Genomic DNA, 14,776 nt, shown 5'->3' on the forward strand with positions numbered 1-14,776 from the left:
GTTCATGTATTGAGTTTGTGCTCTCACAAGTATACATTTATACATTTATACAAGTATACATTTATACATTTATTTATGGAGAACAGTAATTGGCCGTTCATATGTAAGTGTACATGTGAATGTGTTGGAGTAGCGGTGTGTGCTGATACATGTATCAGCCACGTAAGAGAGCAGCGAGATGGCCACTCTCTTATTTCTTCTGTGATCTGATTTAAGAGTTTATGTAGTAGTTTAGGGCCATAAAGGGCATTTGAATGTCAAGCGCTACGTTAAGTTTGCCTCTTTGAGGTTATGTTTAGTTGGGCCAATTAACTGTAGGGTTCCCATGGGGAACAATTGTTTTCCCTTAGTTACAATGCGTAACCAGGCTAGTTTTATATACCTCTTTATAGTTCGGCAGCTTGTTATAGTTTTAATAGCGTCAATGTTTTAATGGCTGCATCCAATTTTATTGTAGTAGTAATGGTAAAGGGTAAGAAAGTAGTATATTGGCATTGTCCTACTGTGTGCATGTATGCGTAGTTTTATGCACCGCTCTTATGTTATCCATTTATGGGAGCAGTAATTTGCCTCTCTCTTATTTCGGTTTAGTATTGCTTATGGGTGAGAGGGCAGTTTAAGAGAGCGATTTGAGAGCCGTAGAGGGCAATTGGATGTCAGAGTCATGCTCTGAATTTGAGGTTATGTTTAATTGTTTATAACAATTAATTAAACATTTAAAATTTTTGTTTAATTGTTGTACGAAAGGTCACTAGTGTTGTTTGTAGTCGATGGGACCATGTTATTTGTTAAATTATCCATTTGTTATAGATAGTTGTTTAATTGTTTATAACTTTTTGTTTAAATATTTGTTGAACACGATACTTATCTGTTTTAAACATTTTGTGTTGAAAATGTTTATAAACATTATTAATTTTGTTAATTATAGTACTTAAAAACCATATGCACGAACATTAAACATTTAACACAATTGAAAAAAGTTAAACACTTAACATTTTTAAATTTTTTCTTTTTTTCTTTTTTTTCTTTCTGTCTGTGTAGTCGATGCTAACACTAGTAGGACTGCGCCCGTCAAAATGGGAGCAGCTTTCTTTATTGTTTTCTACATCATAATTAGATGCCTTTACAATAATTGTTAACGTTACATAGATTGCGCTTTTCAATAATTAGCACGTGTAGAGATAAGGCAATAATTACCGTTTTAACTTACAAACTACTAACAGGGCCAGGGCGCAACCGTAGCACTGTTTTCCTATTAATAACATCATTTTTATGCGGAGTTAAGAACTTATTTCTAAGTAATTAATCTGTTCTAAAAATGTAGGTGTTAGTATTTGATGTTGAATTAATGGTGTTTATTTCCTTCTAGGGGTCGTAGGCCATTCGACCGATCTTAGCAGGATCCCGCATTCATTGACCCTCCAGCTGCAAGGTTCAAACCACGAAGTGGAATGTGGCGCTTGCAACTGTAGGGAGAGATCCAGCGTCCCAGATGAGGGTGTTGATAAGGGGCCCTGTTAAGGTGTCCTGGTTGGTTTGCAAAGACCTTATTACGGCCCATAGGCTTCGCAAGCGTCAGATGTCAACAGGACTCGTCGGACAGGCGTAAGGATACGGGTCGCAATTTTAAGATGCTTTCCTCTGAATAACTGGGTGGCACACCCTGTGGAGCCAGTGGGCACAGCCGTCCATGTGGCTCCTTCCTTAAGTGCAATGTGGCATTTGGTTGGTGGTCATCATATGAAGGTTTTCAGGAGTAGCGGCTGCATTCCAGAAGCTACAGGAGACCAAGTCGCTACGCTGTATGGCCTCCTGCTTGCGGCGCTTGCACCAATCATGGCAGTAACGGTGTGGTATGTGCCGTGAAATTAGTGTCTGCTCCGCATATGGAGCTTCAGGTGCGATTGTAATAATCAGCCTCAGACATTACAGAGAGCCACGATCGCTACGCAGTGGGGCTCTCTGGCCTGTGGCATTTACCAGTTTGGTATGATGAGAACCAAGGCAGTTGCAATGGTTGTAAGGGTTGCCAGGTAAGTATGCATGTGACTAAGGTTGGCCTGGTGGTGCATGCAAGTGCACAACCTTCCTCCATCTTGGATTGGGAGACATAATTGCTGTTACGCGGGGCTCCCAGTGGTTGGTGGAGATAAGTGTTGCTTCCTCTGATTAACTTGTCCAGTACCGGCAGTCGGATGGTTGTGTATCATTATTGATCAGCCAGTGGACATTTCTTGCAAGCCTTTAATTGCGGCCCATAGGCTTCGCAGGCGTCAGACGTCAACAGGACTCTTCGGACAAGCGTAAGGATACGGGACGCAATTTTAAGATGGTTACCTCTGATTTATTGGGGTGGCATGCCCTGTAGAGCCAACAGGTGTAGATGTTCGTATGGCTCTCTCATCAATGTGCAATGTATCACTTGTTGGTGGTCATCATGGGGTGGTTCACAGGAATAATAGCTGCATTCCAGAAGTTGTAGGAAGCCAAGTCGCACTCTGTGTGGCCTCCATGCTTGCAGCGCTGTCACCAATCATGGCAGTAATAAGTAGATATGGGCACATGTCTTGGTGATCGCCGCAGATGGTGCCACAGGTGCCCCTGTGATCCAATTGGTGTGATGAAAACCAATGCAGTTGCAATGGTGGTAAGGGTTGCCAAGTAAGTATGCATGTGGTTTGGGTTGATATGGTAGTGCATGCAAGTACACAAACTTCCTCCATCTTAGGTTGGGAGACATGATTGCTGTTTCACGGACTCTCAGTAGTTGGTGGAGATAAGTGTTGCTTCCTCTGATTAACTCGTCCAGCACCGGCAGTCGGATGGTTGCGCATCGTTGTTGATCAGCCAGTGGACATTTCTTGCAAGCCTTTAATTGCGGCCCATAGGCTTCGCAGGCGTCAGACGTCAACAGGACTCTTCGGACAAGCGTAAGGATACGGGACGCAATTTTAAGATGGTTACCTCTGATTTATTGGGGTGGCATGCCCTGTAGAGCCAACAGGTGTAGATGTTCGTATGGCTCTCTCATCAATGTGCAATAGCACTAGTTGGTGGTCATCATGGAGTGGTTCACAGGAATAATAGTTGCATTCCAGAAGTTTCAGGAAGCCAAGTCGCACTCTGTGTGGCCTCCATACTTGCAGCGCTGTCACCAATCATGGCAGTAATGGGTAGGTATGAGCACATGTCTTGGTGATCGCCGCAGATGGTGCCGAAAATGCACCAGTGATCCAATTGGTGTGATGAGAACCAATGCGGTTGCAATGGTGGTGAGGGTTGCCAGGTAAGTATGCATGTGGTTCGGGTTAATATGGTAGTGCATGCAGGTGCACAAACTTCCTCCATCTTAAGTTGGGAGACATGATTGCTGTTTCACGGACTCCCAGTAGTTGGTGGAGATAAGTGTTGCTTCCTCTGATATAACTTGTCCAATACCGGCAGTCGGATGGTTGCGCATCGTTATTGATCAGCCAGTGGGCATTTCTTGCGAGCCTTTAATTGCGGCCCATAGGCTTCGCAGGCGTCAGACGTCAACAGGACTCTTCGGACAAGCGTAAGGATACGGGACGCAATTTTAAGATGGTTACCTCTGATTAATTGGGGTGGCATGCCCTGTAGAGCCAACAGGTGTAGATGTTCGTATGGCTCTCTCATCAATGTGCAGTAGCACTAGTTGGTGGTCATCATGGGGTGGTTCACAGGAATAATAGCTGCATTCCAGAAGTTGTAGGAAGCCAAATCGCTCTCTGTGTGGCCTCCATGCATTGCAGCGTTGTCACCAATCATGGCAGTAATGGGTAGGTATGAGCACATGTCTTGGTGATCGCCGCAGATGGTGCCAAAAGTGCACCAGTGATCCAATTGGTGTGATGAAAACCAATGCAGTTGCAAAGGTGGTGAGGGTTGCCAGGTAAGTATGCATGTGGTTCGGGTTGATATGGTAGTGCATGCAAATGCACAGACTACCTCCATCTTAAGTTGGGAGACATGACTGCTGTTTCACGGACTCTCAGTAGTTGGTGGAGATAAGTTTTATTTCCTCTGATTAATTTCCCAGTATCGGCAGTTTTATGGATGTGCACCACCGCTGGTCAACTGGCAAGTATATCGCAATTTGCTGTGAGGGGCCGCAAGCTTCGCAAGTATCAGACGTCAACAGGACTCTTCAGTTCAGGCGTAAGGATGCAGGTCCTAATGAGAAGATTTCCTCGGATTAGCTGGAGTAGGAAACAGAGTTTAGTATGTTTCAGATTTGTAGCTGTAGATTAGCAAGTTGCTAATAGTGTTTTCTATCTCCTGGTGGGGAGGTGTCGTAGCATGCCGCAGGAAGCCAGGTTGCTACTCTGTGTGGCTTCCATGTGAGCGGCGCTGTCACCAATCATGGCAGTAATGGTAAGGTATGAGCCATGTCTTGGTGCGCGCCGCAATATGGAGTCACAGGTGCACCTGAGCATTGTTGTAGTCAGCTGGTGAGTATTTTCAGTCTCTGTGATAGTCCCTTAGCATTGCAAGGTTCAAGCTGCCATAAGGCGGGATGTAGCGCTATGCATTATAAGGGAAGAGATCAGTTACTAAGAGTTGGCTAGGTCAGAAACCTGTTTCTTCTGCCCCCAAAACTGCAAGGTTCAAACCACAAAGTGGAATGTAGCGCTATGCAGCTTTAGGAGGGAGACAGGCTTTCTGTGCGTTGATTTTATTGGGGAGCCCTGTTTAGAAGAGCTCATAGCGATAATGGGGTATTGAGTTTACTGGGCTTGTAGGCGATTTATACGGTTTCAAGGTTTTTACTACTATCCAGCAATCTTCACGAGTGTCAGATTTCCCGTAGGATTCTTCAGTCAGGTGAGAGAGCAAGTGGACAGTGTATTCAGTGTATTAAGTGGATTAGGTGTGTACTGGTGTCATAATATTGCATTTATTTCCTCTTCATCTACTAGTGCTATTAGTTTGTTGCGTATTTCTATCAGGTTTGTACTTAGTATTTGTTCCTGGGTGGGTGGTGGGTATTCATGGGGTTCCAAAGGGGTCATGACCATTCTTTGTATGTGATCAGGTTCATATTTTATCTTTTCTGCAGTTTCCCAACGAGTAGCCGTTCCATCTTTGAGGCTTTTAGCAAGATATTTTATCCAGTCCATGCATGTGTAGTCACAAACTGGACCACCTGCCTTGGCAGTTTCGTACATTAATCGTTTTTCCTCTTGCCATGCCTCATGTCTGGCTCTTGTACTTTCCTTTCTTGCTAGTAGTAACGTTTGCTCTTCAAGCTCTATTAGGGTAGGGAGGCCGTTTTTCAAGTTGGGTTGTGGGTCGTGTTGCAGGTTGTCATTTGTTAGGTCGATGGTCGGATTATCGGTTGTTAGGTCGACGATAGTGTTATTATTGGTTGGATCCTTGGCTGGAAGTATATGTTCTTGTAATTGCTTTATATATCTGGGATGATTGATGCGCTCGGGTATAAAGGGGTTGTAGTATATGTTTGCTGCTTCAGGGTTGGTGTGTGTGGATAGTGAGAGGGCATATCTGTCATTAAATTTTTTGTACGTGTCTTTTAGCGGTTCTACTTTATAGAGTTCTCTAATGTCAGCGTTTCTGGTGTATCTGTCTGCTTTGACTATTTTTCGTATTAAGATGTTTTGTACCGCTTCAACTTTATGGAACTGTGTGTCAGACACTAGAGCGCCCCAGACTGGTAGGGCATATTGCCAGATGGGGGCAATGAGTTGTTTTTGTATAAGGATTTTGTTTGCTTTAGACATATTGCTGTTCTTCCCTATTATCCAGTCTAGTCTTTTTGCAGTAGCTCTGACTTTGTTTATTAGCTCCTTGGTGTTTGCACAGAGGTTTAATTGCCTGTCCAAGATTACCCCCAAGTATTTATGCTGGTGTTTATTATTAATTGGTTGATTGTTCATTAGAGGTGACATCTTAGATATGCCATTGGCCACTGTTCGCTTACAAAAGAGAACATGCGTGGTTTTTGCTGGATTAAGACTTATGCACCAGTTTTGGGCCCATTCCATTAGGTGTTTTAGGTATAACTCGTTAGTTCTTATTGCCTGTTTCGCTTCGTATTGGGAACACATGATGATGGTATCGTCGGCATAAGTGGATAACATCCTGCTAGTATACGGATTTATGGAATAATTGTCTCTGAATCTATCTATATGTGGCAGAGGTATGTCGGATGTATAGATATTGTATAGTATAGGGCCTAATACGCTTCCTTGCGGGACACCTGCATTGATTTCACCAGTTCTGGAGGTTGTTCCATTTGGTCCGTTCACTGCGAAGGATCTGTTTGACAGGTAACTTTCCAAGACTTTGTATAGGTTATATGGGAGGAGTTTTATTAGTTTTAGGAGTAGGCCTTCGTGCCAGACTCTGTCGAAGGCTTCGCTAACATCAACAAATACTGCAGAGCAGTATTTGCTTTCCTCTTGTGCCCTCATGATGAATTGCGTTGTCCTGGCTAATTGTTGTTCGGTGCTGTGTAGCTTCCTAAATCCGAATTGGTGGTTCGGTAGGGCATTGCTAAAGCTTTCATGTTTGAACAGGCGGTCCATCAGGAGGGTTTCAAATAATTTTGAGAAACCAGCTAGAAGGCTTATAGGTCTGTATGAGGCAACATCGTGCACACTTTTTCCAGGTTTTCTAATCATCGTAATAGCTGCCTTTTTCCAAGCCGCAGGGAAGTGGCCAGTTCTCAAGATTGCATTGAAGATGTTTGTCAGGTTGATAATTGCTTTGTAAGGGAGGGACTTTATTATTCTATTGTCAATTTTATCCGCACCAGGGGCTTTTTTGTTTTGTAGTAATTTGATTTGCGTGATCAATTCTTTGGGATTAATGGGGAGGAACGGAAGGTTGGAGGCATCGTTTGTCTCCTTGTCTCGTTGCCTTTGTAGCCATTTGGGTTTGGTGAGGTATTTTTTAATTCTTATTAAGTCTTCTTTTTCAGCTATTATCTTTTCCCTAAAGGATTGAGAGTTAATTAACTTAGGAGAAAATCTTTGTTCGAGGTGGGTTACGAATGCTTCAGTTTTTTCCTCTGAGTCTTTAGTCCAGTGTATTTTATTGTTTTCTTCTAGTTTTAGTGGCCAGTTCGGCTCCGGTTGCCTCTTAAATTTACTTGTGATTCTCCATAGTTTCTGCATTCGGTACCTGTCTGTAGGGTCTAGTTTAGAAAACAGTTTATTTGTTTGTTTATTTTTGAAGTTCTTTAGTAGTATTTTTAATGTTTTGTTTGCTTTCTTTATTTCATTATATAAGACTGGTGTAGGGGAGGAGATGTATCGCTTTTTGAGCAGCTTTCTGATTTGTAGATGTTTTTCAATTTGTTTGTCTAATTTAATTGGATTAACTAGAGCTCTTTGGTTTAGTTGCCATTTGCTTTTGAGAGTACAGGCATCTGCTGCATAGTAAATGTCCTCCATTAGGGTATTAACTGCTTCATCTATTTCAAGGCTAGTATCGAGTTTGGTTTGGTGTTTGATACGGGAGTTTAGTATGTTTCGGAAGGTTTTGATGCTTGCGTATCCTGGGAGAATACGGGTATTAGGAGCTCTTATGATAGCGTCTCCATCTGTTGTGAGTTCAGTAATAATAGGTATATGATCAGAAGGTAACTCATTCAATGAATAGGTACGTATTCTTAGGTCCTTTATGCCAGCATAAAGCGTAAAATCGATGGCTGAAGGCGTTTTTCTTGTATCGTGTGGGAAGTGGGTGGCTCCTCCAGTAGCCAGCACTTTAAGTTTATTAAAGCTTTGGATAGCTTCGATGAGGGCTTTCCCTCTATTACAAGAGCGGGGGCATCCCCACCATGAATGCTTCGCATTCCAATCGCCAGAAAGTATATATTTGGATCCATGTGTGAATTTATTCATGTGGCTGAATAAGTTTTGGAAGTGAAGTTTGCTCCATTTAAATATTGGGGGGCAGTATACCGCGGATACGGTAATAACTTCAGAGTTATTTGTTGTAATTGCTATAGGGGCACATTGTATGCATTCAAACGATACGCTTTGGAGCGCAGAGTGTCTAATGTTTGCTCTAATATAAGTTGCCGCTCCCCCTTTTTTCCTTCCTGAGGGGTGGGGGGAGTTGTACATAATATATCCCGGTATGTTGTAAGGGTTAATTTTGTCAAGATTAGCATTTTCTTTAATTGTTACTTTTGTTTCAGTTATCATCATTACATCTATGTTATTATTTTTAATGAAAATTTCCAGTTCTAATATTTTATTTTTTAGTCCGCAAGCATTCCAGCTGGCTAACTTTAATATTTTGTTTGTCGCAGTGGAATTAATATTAGGCATTGTTGATGTCATTAACTGCATTTAGGATGTTAGGGTTAGCTGCTGGAAGTTGTGAGACAACCATTATCAGACAGGAGATAAGGGCATCCGTTTTCTTCCCCATTTCAGCCACTGCTGTCAAGCTCATGTGGACTGCTTCTAGGATTTTGTCTAGCTTTACTATTTGCAGTTCAGCAGTTGGATTTGACTTAACAGGGGTATCTGTAACAGGGGTATGGGTGTTGTTATTGTTTATTTGGTTTTCAGCTTCCAGCATTTCCCTAAAATTGGCTAAGTGCTTTTCCGCTGGGTTTTTAGTTTGCTGCCTTTTATTATTTTTGTATTGCGGTTCAGCATTGTAGCGGTTGCCTTTAACTATTTGGCTGTATGTTGGTGCATTTGTTATCGGTACCTGCTGTTGGTTTAAATGTGTTTGCTTATTCTGTTGTTTTGTGGTATGTGGTAATGTTTGTTTGTTGGACTTGTTCCAGTTCGGAATGGGTGTTTTATTGGTTAGTTTTGGGTTGCTGGCTTTTCTATAGTTGGAATAGGTGTTTATTTGTTTAGTGTTGTGCGTCGCTCCATAGTTTCCAGTTTGGTTTTTGGGGAAGGCATTGTTTGACTCTGCTGCTTGCATTTTCTTTGCAAGGATGTTATTTAGTTCTTTTTTATATGTGTCGCAGCCCTTGTAGCTGGCGACATGTCCTTTTCTGCAGTTTGCACATGTTGGGGAGGTTATCCTAGTATGTGCACACTGTGTCGAGGGATGGTCGCCTGCACACTTGACACAAACAAATGGTCTTCTGCAGTAGTTTTTACTATGTCCGAAGGATTGGCACCTGTGGCATTGCACAGGTCCAGCCCTTCTAAGTTGCCTCTCAATAACCACTCTTTGGCTTCCCAGCGATTTAATTTTCAGCACCCTATCGTTTTCATTATTAGGTTTTGGTTCAAGTTCGGCTTCGAACAGGTCCATCGGTTTCTTAGTGACTTTGTGTTTAATGTTGTTGACGTATCTGGTTTTAAAGCCGTTTTTTAGTAGCGATTTCTTGATATCTTCATATGTAGTGGAGTAGTGGAGGTTTCTGATTATTATCCTGTAACCTCTTTCATTTTTTGGTTGATGGGTATGCATATTGACGCCTTCACTGTTTAATATTGAGAGTATCCGTGAGTAGGAGGCTTCATCCTCGCAGTCAATTCTTAGACCCTTGTCTTTGGTACTAGTGGTTAAGAAATTATTCTTAGTTCCATTCGCGTGTTTTAGCTTGGAAATTAGCAGCTGGACATTGTCACATTTTTGTATAAAAATGGGAGGTGTATTGTTCTTTTCAGAGGGGGTGGGATTTGGTTTGGTGGGTTCATTTGTCGGCTTATTGAATACATTATTGTTATCCGGTTGTGTAAGGATATTGGTGTAACTATTCTTTTTATTATTGCTTTCGTTGTTTGCTGCGGCTTTCTTATTTTTATTATTCTTAGGTGATGGTGATAGCGGTGATAAAGAAGATGATGAGAATCTCACGTTGCTTCTTCTTTTCCTCTTGCTTTGGACTAGTTGAAAGTCCGAGTGGGGTGAGGAGGGAGGGGTAAGGTTTATAATATCCACTTCGGAGACGTTGCCTGCATGTTGCATAGGAGTGAGATTCATATCTCGTATGATCTGAGGAATATTAGCTAGGGAAATTCGGTTCCCTTTAAGTAGTTCTTCAGCATTGCTACCAATTGAGGGTCTTTTTACCTCTAGGATGCTGGTTAGAACCTCAGGTTCATCTTGCTCATCAGGTTTAGTTTCAGTACGTACTTTAGTGGCAGTAGTAGAATTGTTTAGGATTTTAGTAACGTTTTTGGGATTGTCATATTGTTTTGTTCGTTTGGGTGCAGCAACAGAGGGAGGAGGGAGGGTTTTTCTTTTCCTTTTACTGGATAGTGGGCCTGGTTTAGTAAAGCCTACTGCGAGTTTATAATCATTAATTGACTTGAGTGTTGAGTGGAGGTCCGGTTTGGAAGTAATATTAGTAATTTCTTGTTCCATTGTTTCAGAGCTAATTTCGTCGTTGTCTGAGGATGAATCCTGCGAGACGACTGGTGAAGGGGAGCAGTTTGAATTTGCTTTGGACATAACTGGAGTTGCTACGTTTTCTGTCTGTTTGATATTTAGTAGTAGAAACGGCGTTAATGAAGTTTTGCGCTAAAAAGTAGTAGGTGAGAGGATTTACAGTTTAATCTCTCTCTCGGGTAGTAAGCCGGCAGCGCTGCTGGGAAGAGTTAGACTTGGGTCTCTCTTCAGTGCGCTTGTATTGGTGGGTGGGCTCTCTCCGGTTGCGCTTGTATTGGTGGGTGAGAACAGCTTCACTGGCGCAGAGGCTTTGTATGTATGAGTAACTGAATTTTGCAATTTGACTAATTAGTTTATATTTTATTTAACTTTGTTAACTTTTATTTGACAGGTCCTATTTGTTTAATGTTTTAATGAGCTTCGTGTGCAGTTTGGGTGTGTTTTTTGTGGTTTTTAATGGGTTTTACTTTTTGAGACGGGCGTCGGTGTGAAAAAAGAATATGGCGGCTTTTTTCTGCGCGTTCAGGTGGAGTTTGTCAAGAAGTTTTATACTTATCTCTTTAATTGTTTAATTATAGAGAAATTTTCCCTTTTTGGGTCGTCAGTAGTTAGTGCCTTGCAGCATCACTTGTTTAAAACAGTTTATTTGAATTAATTATCACCACTTTCAGCAAAAATAATAAATTTCACGGAGCTCTTTCTGTTTTTTTTTCTTTCTGTCTGTGTAGTCGATGCTATCACTAGTAGGACTGCGCCCGTCAATATGGGAGCAGCTTGCTTTATTGTGTTCTACATCATAATTAGATGCCTTTACAATAATTGTTAACGTTACAAAGATGGCGCTTCACAATAATTAGCACATGTAGAGATAAGGCAATTGCCGTTTTAACTTACAAACTACTAACAGGGCCAGGGCGCAACCGTAGCACTGTTTTCCTATTAATAACATCATTTTTTTATGTGAAATTAAGAACTTATTTCTAAGTAATTAATCTGTAATAATAATGAGGGTGTTAGTATTTGATGTTGATTAATGGTGTTTAGTTTCCTTCCAGGAGTCGTTGGCCATTCGACCGATCTTAGCAAGATCCCGCTTCCTTGACCCTTCAGCTGCAAGGTTCAAACCACGAAGTGGAATGTGGCGCTTGCAACTGTAGGGGGAAATCCAGCGTCCCAGATGAGGGTGTTGATAAGGGGCCCTGTTAAGGTGTCCTGGTTGGTTTGCAAGACCTTATTACGGCCCATAGGCTTCGCGAGCGTCAGATGTCAACAGGACTCGTCGGACAGGCGTAAGGATACGGGTCGCAATTTTAAGATGATTTCCTCTGAATAACTGGGTGGCACACCCTGTGGAGCCAGTGGGCACAGCCGTCCATGTGGCTCTTTCCTTAAGTGCAATGTGGCGTTTGGTTGGTGGTCATCATATGTAGGTTTTCAGGAGTAGCGGCTGCATTCCAGAAGTTACAGGAGACCAAGTCGCTACGCTGTATGGCCTCCTGCTTGCGGCGCTTGCACCAATCATGGCAGTGACGGTGAGGTATGTGCCGTGTATTAGTGTCTGCTCCGCATATGGAGCTTCAGGTGCAATTGTAGTAATCAGCCTCAGACATTACAGAGAGCCACGATCGCTATGCAGTGGGGCTCTCTGGCCTGTGGCATTTACCAGTTTGGTATGATGAGAACCAAGGCAGTTGCAATGGTTGTAAGGGTTGCCAGGTAAGTATGCATGTGACTAAGGTTGGCCTGGTAGTGCATGCAAGTGCACAAACTTCCTCCATCTTGGATTGGGAGACATAATTGCTGTTACGCGGGGCTCCCAGTGGTTGGTGGGGATAAGTGTTGCTTCCTCTGATTAACTCGTCCAGTACCGGCAGTCGGATGTTTGCGCATCATTATTGATCAGCCAGTGGACATTTCTTGCAAGCCTTTAATTGCGGCCCATAGGCTTCGCAGGCGTCAGACGTCAACAGGACTCTTCGGACAAGCGTAAGGATACGGGACGCAATTTTAAGATGTTTACCTCTGATTTATTGGGGTGGCATGCCCTGTAGAGCCAACAGGTGTAGATGTTCGTATGGCTCTCTCATCAATGTGCAGTAGCACTAGTTGGTGGTCATCATGGGGTGGTTCACAGGAATAATAGCTGCATTCCAGAAGTTGTAGGAAGCCAAGTCGCACTCTGTGTGGCCTCCATACTTGCAGCGCTGTCACCAATCATGGCAGTAATGGGTAGGTATGAGCACATGTCTTGGTGATCGCCGCAGATGGTGCCGAAAGTGCACCAGTGATCCAATTGGTGCGATGAAAAACCAATGCAGTTGCAATGGTGGTGAGGGTTGCCAGGTAAGTATGCATGTGGTTCGGGTTGATATAGTAGTGCATGCAAGTACACAAACTTCCTCCATCTTAGGTTGGGAGACATGATTGCTGTTTCACGGACTCTCAGTAGTTGGTGGAGATAAGTGTTGCTTCCTCTGATTAACTCGTCCAGCACCGGCAGTCAGATGGTTGCGCATCGTTATTGATCAGCCAGTGGACATTTCTTGCAAGCCTTTAATTGCTGCCCATAGGCTTCGCAGGCGTCAGACGTCAACAGGACTCTTCGGGCAAGCGTAAGGATACGGGTCGCAATTTTAAGATGGTTACCTCTGATTAATTGGGATGGCACGCCCTGTAGAGCTAACGGGTACATATGCACCGTATAACTCTCTCCTCAATGTGCAATGTATCACTTGTTGGTGGTCATCATGGGGTGGTTCACAGGAATAATAGCTGCATTCCAGAAGTTGTAGGAAGCCAAGTCGCACTCTGTGTGGCCTCCATGCTTGCAGCGCTGTCACCAATCATGGCAGTAATGGGTAGGTATGAGCACATGTCTTGGTGATCGCCGCAGATGGTGCCACAAGTGCACCTGTGATCCAATTGGTGTGATGAAAACCAATGCAGTTGCAATGGTGGTAAGGGTTGCCAGGTAAGTATGCATGTGGTTTGGGTTGATATGGTAGTGCATGCAAGTGCACAAACTTCCTCCATCTTAGGTTGGGAGACATGATTGCTGTTTCACGGACTCCCAGTAGTTGGTGGAGATAAGTGTTGCTTCCTCTGATATAACTTGTCCAATACCGGCAGTCGGATGGTTGCGCATCGTTATTGATCAGCCAGTGGGCATTTCTTGCGAGCCTTTAATTGCGGCCCATAGGCTTCGCAGGCGTCAGACGTCAACAGGACTCTTCGGACAGGCGTAAGGATACGGGACGCAATTTTAAGATGGTTACCTCTGATTAATTGGGGTGGCATGCCCTGTAGAGCCAACAGGTGTAGATGTTCGTATGGCTCTCTCATCAATGTGCAGTAGCACTAGTTGGTGGTCATCATGGGGTGGTTCACAGGAATAATAGCTGCATTCCAGAAGTTGTAGGAAGCCAAGTCGCACTCTGTGTGGCCTCCATACTTGCAGCGCTGTCACCAATCATGGCAGTAATGGGTAGGTATGAGCACATGTCTTGGTGATCGCCGCAGATGGTGCCAAAAGTGCACCAGTGATCCAATTGGTGTGATGAAAACTAATGCAGATTGCAATGGTGGTGAGGGTTGCCAGGTGAGTATGCATGTGGTTCGGGTTGATATGGTAGTGCATGCAAGTGCACAAGCTTCCTCCATCTTAGGTTGGGAGACATGACTGCTGTTTCATGGACTCTCAGTAGTTGGTGGAGATAAGTGTTGCTTCCTCTGATATAACTTGTCCAATACCGGCAGTCGGATGGTTGCGCATCGTTATTGATCAGCCAGTGGGCATTTCTTGCGAGCCTTTAATTGCGGCCCATAGGCTTCGCAGGCGTCAGACGTCAACAGGACTCTTCGGACAGGCGTAAGGATACGGGACGCAATTTTAAGATGGTTACCTCTGATTAATTGGGGTGGCATGCCCTGTAGAGCCAACAGGTGTAGATGTTCGTATGGCTCTCTCATCAATGTGCAGTAGCACTAGTTGGTGGTCGTCATGGGTGGTTCACAGGAATAATAGCTGCATTCCAGAAGTTGTAGGAAGCCAAGTCGCACTCTGTGTGGCCTCCATGCAGTGCAGCGTTATCACCAATCATGGCAGTAATGGGTAGGTATGAGCACATGTCTTGGTGATCGCCGCAGATGGTGCCACAAGTGCACCAGTGATCCAATTGGTGTGATGAGAACCAATGTAGTTACAATGGTGTTGAGGGTTGCCAGGAAGTATGCATGTGACTGGGGTTGGGCTGGTAGTGCATGCAAGTGCACAGACTTCCTCCATCTTGGGTTGGGAGACATGATTGCTGCTTCGCAGACTCCCAGCAGTTGGTGGAGATAAGTATTGTTTCTTCTGATTAATTTCCCAGTATCGGTAGTTTTATGGATATGCACCACCGCTGGTCAACTGGCA

Source organism: Drosophila kikkawai, unplaced genomic scaffold, assembly GCF_030179895.1.
Source record: "Drosophila kikkawai strain 14028-0561.14 unplaced genomic scaffold, DkikHiC1v2 scaffold_177, whole genome shotgun sequence".
NCBI lineage: Eukaryota > Metazoa > Arthropoda > Insecta > Diptera > Drosophilidae > Drosophila > Drosophila kikkawai.